The following is an 8,785-nucleotide window of genomic DNA, read 5'->3' as shown; positions in this document are numbered from 1 at the left end:
CACAAACTAGTGTTGCTCACAAAGGAAAGTTAAAAAGAAATTTTTTGAGAACCACTGATTCACCCCATCCCCCTCTCAGTGGTGCATTGTATCTAACACTTCACACAATAAAGGTTGATGCTAATCCTTATAATCTCACTTATGATGAAGTGGGATATATTTCCCCCTTTAGTACTATGATTCCTTCAACAACACCATCTCCTATCAAAGATACTTTTACAAAAAGGAATTGGGATACAAGATACTTTACACCCTCCTCCAATGGGTATAAGATCCCACAATCTAAGATTTAAGCCTTCATGAAGCTTTTTGTGTCTTTTATCCAATCTTCTAAACCAATTTCCACTTCTTCTTCTAGCACATATCTTGATAATTATATGAGAAAATACAATGAAAATGTTCTAGGGTGTGTGCAACAAAGTCTTGTAAGTCATGAGAAATCACACTCTTCTAATGAAAATCTAGGTTTCCAACCTCTTCCTTTGTCAACATCCCCTCCTCCACTGTTTAGTGACTCCACATCTTCTCATTCCAATATGATGTTAAAACAAGAAAATGTTTTGTCCAATCTTGTCCATGGCAATTTAATCTCTCTTCTCTAGCCTAAACGAAGAAGAAAACATACACAACATCTTGAAAATCCTTTTTTTGCAAGTATCATCAAATTCATGGCATAACATTCAAGTTCCTATTATGTTAATCCTCATTATGTGACATTGTTAGCCTACCCATTTGGGGCTCATTGCTATTCATGGTGGTACAATTTCAAGTGCAATCATACTTAGTGAGCAACATAATAGTCTATTTATTCTTGTCTCTATGCTTGGGGGGCAAGAATACTATCCTTTCTCTTTCTAAAGTTTCACCATTTCTTTCATGGATTGCATTCTTTATAACTAGATGTCCTTTATTGCATATAATTATCCTTCATATGAGCACATGTGTGTCCCTTGTTAGGACCTATTATTTGTTTTCAACAGTACATCTCTTATGAATAATACCTCCTTAGGGGAATATGTGATCTTTCTTTCTCTCCCTCTCTCTCTTTGAAGATTACCACTTCTTTTGAGATGCATTTTACATAAACTAATGTATTTTCTTGCATTGGATATTTATTCATGTGAGTATATTGTGCATTTCTTTATTCTTATTCTCTCCTTAGAAGAGTGTGTAATTCTTCTCATTATCCTTACACTTGAGGGGCAGTGATTGATTTCTCCTCCTCTTTCTCTCCTCTCTAAGGATCTACTTTTCCTTTGTTGAGTGGTATTTATTCATGATTTGGTGTCATTCCTTGTGTGAAGTTATTGTTTTCTCAAGGGTTGTCTCTTATACAAGAGGTGTAAGTCCTTGGCTACAACCTCTTCTTCACTTGGCAATGTATATCTATCATAAACTTAGCCCTAAGTGTGTCATATTTCATCAAGAATCCCTTTCACCTAGAAATGAAAGGAAGGTATGAATTCTTGTTCTCCTTCCTTTCTTTCGGTAGAAGATGTTATGTTTGTTCAAGATAGCTCCTCTTGGGGGAATAAAAGCACAAAATTGTGTCACGTTTCAGGCTAACTTATCAGCATGAGTGAATTTAAGTAATTCTAACTAAAAATTAATTTTAGTCAAACATATGGTTTATATAGATCCATTATAGCTAAGTTATATATGGACCACAACTTTTCCAATTGAAAGTGTCTACTAAATGTATATTTTATACCACTCTGGGTTTAATTGCCAAAAAAAATAAAAAATAAAAAAACCCGATGTTTCAACAACTCCTACTCTTATAATTTATTTATTTTTTGAAATGTAAAAATACCCTTTTATAGATCTATAAGTGAATTTTCCAAAATATATATCTTTTAATATTTTAATTAATTTTTATATTTTATATTTTATTTTTATTGAAAGTAGGTCATCAACACTAAAATGTAGGGTTGATTATCTTTTGAAGGAAAAATACAAAAATTTATTTAAATTTTTTTTTAAAAATATGATCCAGTAGAGAAAGGAATCTATGTCAAGATGATATAATTCTTTTCTATTTTGGATAAATAATTAAGAAAAAAGCTGGTGGGAATTGGAAAGAGTTATATTTTAGCACACAACTTTTCAAATTTATTGAAAAATGTATATTTATTAAAAAATAGTAAAAACTATATCCATGCAATAAAGTTTCAAGTTATCAATATACACAAAAAAATTGATGAAGAAAAAGTAAAATTTACTAATTAAAGTGTGGTGGCTTGTGTAACTTCAATTTCAGCATTTTATCAACAACTAAATTATACTGTTTACTTTATAAAAAACTACATTCAAATAATTTTTCAAAATTTTGTTAAAATTACAAACATAAAATAGACAAAACAATATAAATTTTATTAGTTTACATCATTTCAAAATTCAAAACATATATTTTAGTTTCTATTGATTTACTTTAAAAAATTGAATCAATATTGACCATTTCCTTTATAAAAGTGTGACACATCTTTGTACTTTTACCTGGGGGTAGATGTCTTTTGAGCAAAGATCTCTCCTCCTCCAAGGATCTCCTTTACACATGTTGAAAGATATATGTTTTTCAATTATCTTATCCTTGCTTGAAGAGTATTCCCTCTCTATCTTGGATTTATGACATTGTTGCCTAAAGGATATATCCTTTGTGTTGAAGGTAATATATCCTTGTCCCTAGCTTCCTTAAGACATCAACATGGAACTATGTTGACAACTTAAGGGGGGGCACCCATATCACTCCCCTTATACCATATCCTACTATGCTCTTGCATATGTTGCTATTTTGCTATGGTTTTGTCATTGATGTCAAAACCTACTAACCCTTATCAACTCTGGCACTTTGGAGAATCAACAACATTCATCGACAAACAAATGACTTATGTACAGTCACCAATATCTAGTACACCGGTAGGATATAATGATCACCGAAACTCGGAATGGCATGGAAAACACCTAGTTATGTCAAAGACATCATTTGGACACTTTGTCTTTAAGATTTGTTTATTGGCATATTCATATTTGCATATTTATTGTTATCGGCAAATAGGTCCAGGTTATACACCGGCAAGATTATCTTTTCCAGATCAGCATGGCACGCTATGGAGATGATTTATTATTGTTGTAAATGCATCAAGCCGACATGTTGAATTGGTATCGCATCGGATATTGTTTTATTTGTAAATTGATTTTATTGTAATATCTTTTAGAGCCAACCTACTAAAATTGGTCCTCGGTTATGATATAAATGTAAGATCTTATTTGTAAGATCAGATGTGGAATGTGAAAAAGGATTGTGTGAAAGTATATGCAAGAATAAGCAGAGCTATACACGCAGACATCATTGGAAGGTTGAAGGAAGGTTTTTGTGAAGACAATCAAAACTACACCAGTACTGAATCTAGCATAGAAAGATGCTAATTTGAGTAGTACATTCTTATTAGATTTAACCATCCAATTGTAGTCAGTGTGACTCCTATTTTGTGTTTGAGCAATGAGCTCTAGGCGCTTGGCCTTTCTGCATGTCCAGACCCCATTTGTATACACTTACTATCTGCAGTAGTATCATTTGATTGTGGGTAAGGTTTCCCACCATGGTTTTTCCCCTTACAGGGTTTCCACGTACAAATATTGGTTTTATGTATTATGGATGACTTTGTCATTTTGTTTCATGCATTATTCTTTACTGGTATTGCAATTATCTAATAAAACTATCCACCAGTATAAAAGACTAGTTCACCAGTATTAAGCATTAAGTTGGTTAAGTTGTTTTTGGTTTGAATTTATTTGACAACTGATTCACCCCCTCCTCTTAGTTGTCTATGGGACCTAACAATTGGTATCAGAGCTTAGTCCTCTTTCACAGAAGTTTAATAGCTTGAGGAGATCAAATGTCTACTAACTATTTCAGGAAGGATAGTCCTAAACTTGATGGAACCAACTATGGCATATGGAAGATCAGAATGGAGGCAAATCTAAATTGCATTAGTAAGGACATTTGGGATGTTACAAAAAATGGCTATACTACTCCTACTCAAAATCAGCCTAATCCACCAAACTTGGCTAAAGATGAGGAAAATGACTATAAAGCAAAAGAAGCACTTCTGAGCGCATTATCAGATTAGAAAATCATAGGATTATTAGATAGGTCCACTGCTAAAGCTATTTGGGATCATTTGGAAACACTGAATGAAGGAGATTCCACAATCAAAATTGGAAAGCTTGAAAGCTTCCGGGTTAGGTATGAAAATCTGAAAATGGAAGAAGATGAAAGGATTTCTACTTTTATGGAAAGAGTTAATGAAATTGTTTTGGGTATTAAATGTTGTGGAGGAACCTTAAGTGAAGATGAAGTTGTTTTAAAAGTTTTAAGAGGATTGCCACTGGCATATAAAATGAAAGTCACTGTTATAAATGAGTTAAGAACAATGCCTAATACATCAGTAACTAGAGATATATTGATTGGAAAACTTTCAGCCTTTGAAATTGAGGAATTTGGTCCTGTTGCTACTATAAAGATAGATTTAGCCTTCAAAGCGTCAACATCATCTACACCATCACTTGACAAATCTGATTGGAAAGCCTTTTATGCAAGAGAACTTGAAGCACTATTTGCAAGGAAAATTCCTAAAGGTCCAATTGAAAGTAAGTCTGGAGGTAAAGCACCCTTTAAATGTTTTATTTGTAATAAGATTGGTCATATGGCTTCAAGATGCTCTGATAGACATGCTAGACTAAGAGAAGAAGCTAGAAGAACATACAAGCCTAACCCTGAATATCAGAGATATAGATTTAAGAAAAATAAAGACAAATCTTGTTATCTTGTTGATGAAGGAGTGACTAGCGATTCTGATGAGGATCAGACAAACAATGAATGGGTTTCTATTGCTATAATAGAAGAGAAACCGACACCTACAGTTCAACTGGTAGAGTAGGCCTTGGCAGCTAAAATTGAAGTTAAGGATGAATGGATCATTGATTCAGGATGCTCACATCATATGACTAGTGATAAAAGTAAATTCTTGACTTTTCAAGAATGTAATGGAGGTCTAGTGAGATTTGGAGATGATAAAGCTTGTTTGATCAAAGGTAAAGGTACAATATCTCTTGATAATAAACATAATACTAACAATGTTTACTATGTTGAAGGTTTAAAGCATAATCTCTTGAGTGTTGGTCAATTAGTTGAGAAAGGTTTTCAGTTATAATTCAAAAATGGAAAATCCAAAATCATGAATAGGACTGGCCTAGAAATTGTAACTAGAAATCAAACTAGAGGTAACATCTTTTATTTGAATAATGGTGAAAAGACGTGCTTGAGTGCACATATTGATGAAAGTTGGCTATGGCATAAGAGACTCTATCATGTAAACTTTGATTGCATGGTAAGAATTAGTACTACTAAGGCAGTTAGAGATCTACCTAAGATTGTTAAGCCTCACAATCTGGTATGTAAGGAATGTCAATTTGGAAAACAAGTGAGAGCTACTTTGAAAAGTATTCCAAAAAAATCCAATAATGCTCGACTTAATTCATACTGATTTATGTGGTCCAGCTAGAACTAAAAGTTTACAAGGTGATAGATATTTCATGCTACTCATTGATGACTATTCTAGAATGTGTTGGGTTACTTTTCTCAGAGAAAAATCAAAAGCACTTGGGAAGTTCAAACTATTCAAAGTAATGGTAGAAAATGAAACCGGTAAGAAAATCAAATGTCTAATATCAGATCAAGGAGGAGAATTTACATCTAAGGAATTTAATGCATTCTGTGAAGTGAATGGAATTAGAAGACAACTATCAGCACCTCGGACACCACATCAAAATGGAGTTGTTGAAAGGAAAAACAAAACTATCTTGGATGTAGCTAGAAGTATGTTATCAGAAGAAAACCTACCACATGTATATTGGAGAGAAGAAGTAAGTACAATGGTCTATACATTTAACAAAGTTCACATCAAAGGTGAAACTGGTAAGACCCCTCTTGAACTATGGTTTGGTATTACTCCTACTCTTAAATATTTCAGAATATTTGGAAGTAAATTCTATATTAGAAGAGATGAGCATATTGGGAAATTTGATCCTAGAAATGATGAAGGAATATTTCTTGGCTATTCATCTAAGCGTAAGGCATATAGATGTTATAACAAAAGATTGCAGAAAATTGTTGAGAGTACAAATGTGAAAATTGATGAACAATTCAGAGGAACTTCAAGGTATATAGATTCTGAAGTGGCAATAGAAATTCTGAAAAATGAATCTACACGAAACCTATCGGTACAAAATGAAGATCCAGTTACACCGGTATCATCTGAGAACTCCACTATAACTGAAGAACAACAATAAATGAAAGACACCTTGGTATGTAAGACTAAATCATTCTGAAGATCAGATAATTGGAAACAAGTATAAAGGAGTTATGACAAGACGAAGATTGGAAAACGAAGAGGTATGTCTTATTTTTCAAATTGAACTATCATCAGTTAATGAGGCATGTGAAGATAAACACTAGATTAAAGCTATGGAAGAATAATTAGAACAAATTGAGAAGAATAACACTTGGACATTAGTTCCCCAACCTAAAGATAAAAATGTAATTGGAACCAAATGGGTATTTAGAAAAAAACTTAATGAAGATGGTAAGGTTATCAAAAATAAAGCAAGACTAGTGTGTAGGGGATATTCTCGGAAAGAAGGAATTGATTATAATGAGACCTTTGCACTGGTAGCTAGAATTGAGGCAGTCAGATTATTTTTGGCTTTTGCAGCACATAAGAACTACAAAGTATATCAAATGGATATTAAATGTGCATTTCTAAATGGAGATCTTGAAAAATAAGTTTACATTGAATAACCTGATGGATTTTCTTTGATAGATAACAAAGATATGGTTTGCAGGTTAAGGAAAGCTTTGTATGGATTGAAGCAAGCTCCGAGAGCTTGGTATGCAAGACTGGATAAGTATCTTTTGGAGATTGGTTTTTCTAAAGGTAATGCTGATAGAAACTTATATTATAAAGTGACTAATGATGACATCTTGGTTATAGAAGTTTTTGTTGATAATATAATCTTTGGAGGAGAAGATGGATTATGTAAAGACTTTTCTATTGAAATGCAGCAACAATTTGAAATGTCTATGATTAGAGAAATAAAATTCTTTTTAGGATTATAGATTTCACAAACTAATAAAGGTATATTCTTGAGTCAATCCAAGTACTTAAAGGAGTTACTAAAGAAATTTGGGATGGAGAACTCTAAACCGGTAAGCACACCTATGACTATAAGTGACAAACTATCACTAAGGGATGAATCTACACCTGTTAATCCAACTAGGTACAAATCTATGATAGGAGGTTTACTATATTTGACACAAACCAGACCTGATATCATGAATGTAGTATGTATTGTTTCAAGATTTCAGAGTAATCCTAGAGAAAATCATGAATTAGCAGTAAAAAGGATTTTCCGGTACTTACAAGGCACTACAAATCTTGGATTATGGTATCCTAGAGATGAAAACTTTGAATTATATGCATACACAGATGCAAATTGGGTAGGAGATGTGGATGATAGAAAGAGCACCATCGGCGGAGCATTTTTTCTTGGAAGCAGACTAGTTTCTTGGTTGAGTAAGAAACAAAGTTGTACATCCTTATCAACAGCAGAATCAGAATATATTGCAACAACAACTAACTATACACAGATACTATGGCTTAAACAAATGTTGAAAGACATAAAGGTAAAATGCAAGGAACCTATAACTATCTATTGTGATAACACTATAGCAATTGATATATCTAAGAATTTAGTATTGCACTCTAAAACCAAACATGTTTCTATCAAACTGAATTTTCTAAGGGAAAATGTTGAAGAAAAAGAAATAAAACTGGTTTATGTGAATACTAAAGAGCAGATTGTAGATATTTTCACTAAACCTCTACCTAAGGATACTTTTGAATATCTTAGAGATCAACTTAGGGTCATACCCCCACTGGTAGATACTTAGAGAATTGATGTTTGTCATCAACTGACCAAATTAACAAAGAAATCTTTTACTCTGACTTTGATGAGGAAGCTACTTCTTAGAGGGAGTAGTTGGTATACTGAATTGGTTGGTATTTTGTATCTAAAAAAGGTTTTTTATTATTACTTTGGCATTTGATGTCAAAGGGGGAGATATTGGTATATGGAAAAACACAAGAAAGACACATGTCACTCTTAGGGGGAGAGATTGTTACATTGGGAGAGATTACTTATATTTTGAAAATTGTTGGTTTTTGGTATTTGGCATCTCTGTTTTGGCACTTTGATGGTTTTTCCATCTTGTGTTGCCATCAATGCCAAAGGGAGAGATTGTTGGTATTTTGGTATGGTTTTGTCATTGATGTCAACACCTACTAACACTTATCAACTTTGGCACTTTTGAGAATCAACAACATTCACCGGCAAACAAATGACTTATGTACAATCACTGGTATCTAGTACACCGGCAAGATATAATGATCACCGACACTCAGAGTGGCATGGAAAACACCTGGTTATATCAAAGACATCATTTGGACACTTTGTCTTTAATATTTGTTTATTGGCATATTCATATTTGCATATTTGTTGCTACCAGCAAATAGGACCGAGTTATACACCGACAAAATTATCTTTTCCAGATCAGCATGGCACGCTATGGAGATGATTTATTATTGTTGTAAATGCATCAAGATGACATGTTGAATCAGTATTGCATCAGATATTATTTTATTTGTAAATTTATTTTATTGTAATA

The sequence above is a fragment of the Cryptomeria japonica genome, chromosome 2 (genome assembly GCF_030272615.1).
Source record: "Cryptomeria japonica chromosome 2, Sugi_1.0, whole genome shotgun sequence".
Taxonomy (NCBI): Eukaryota; Viridiplantae; Streptophyta; class Pinopsida; order Cupressales; family Cupressaceae; genus Cryptomeria; species Cryptomeria japonica.
The sequence above is the reverse complement of the archived record's forward strand: the minus strand, read 5'-3'. Positions refer to the sequence as shown.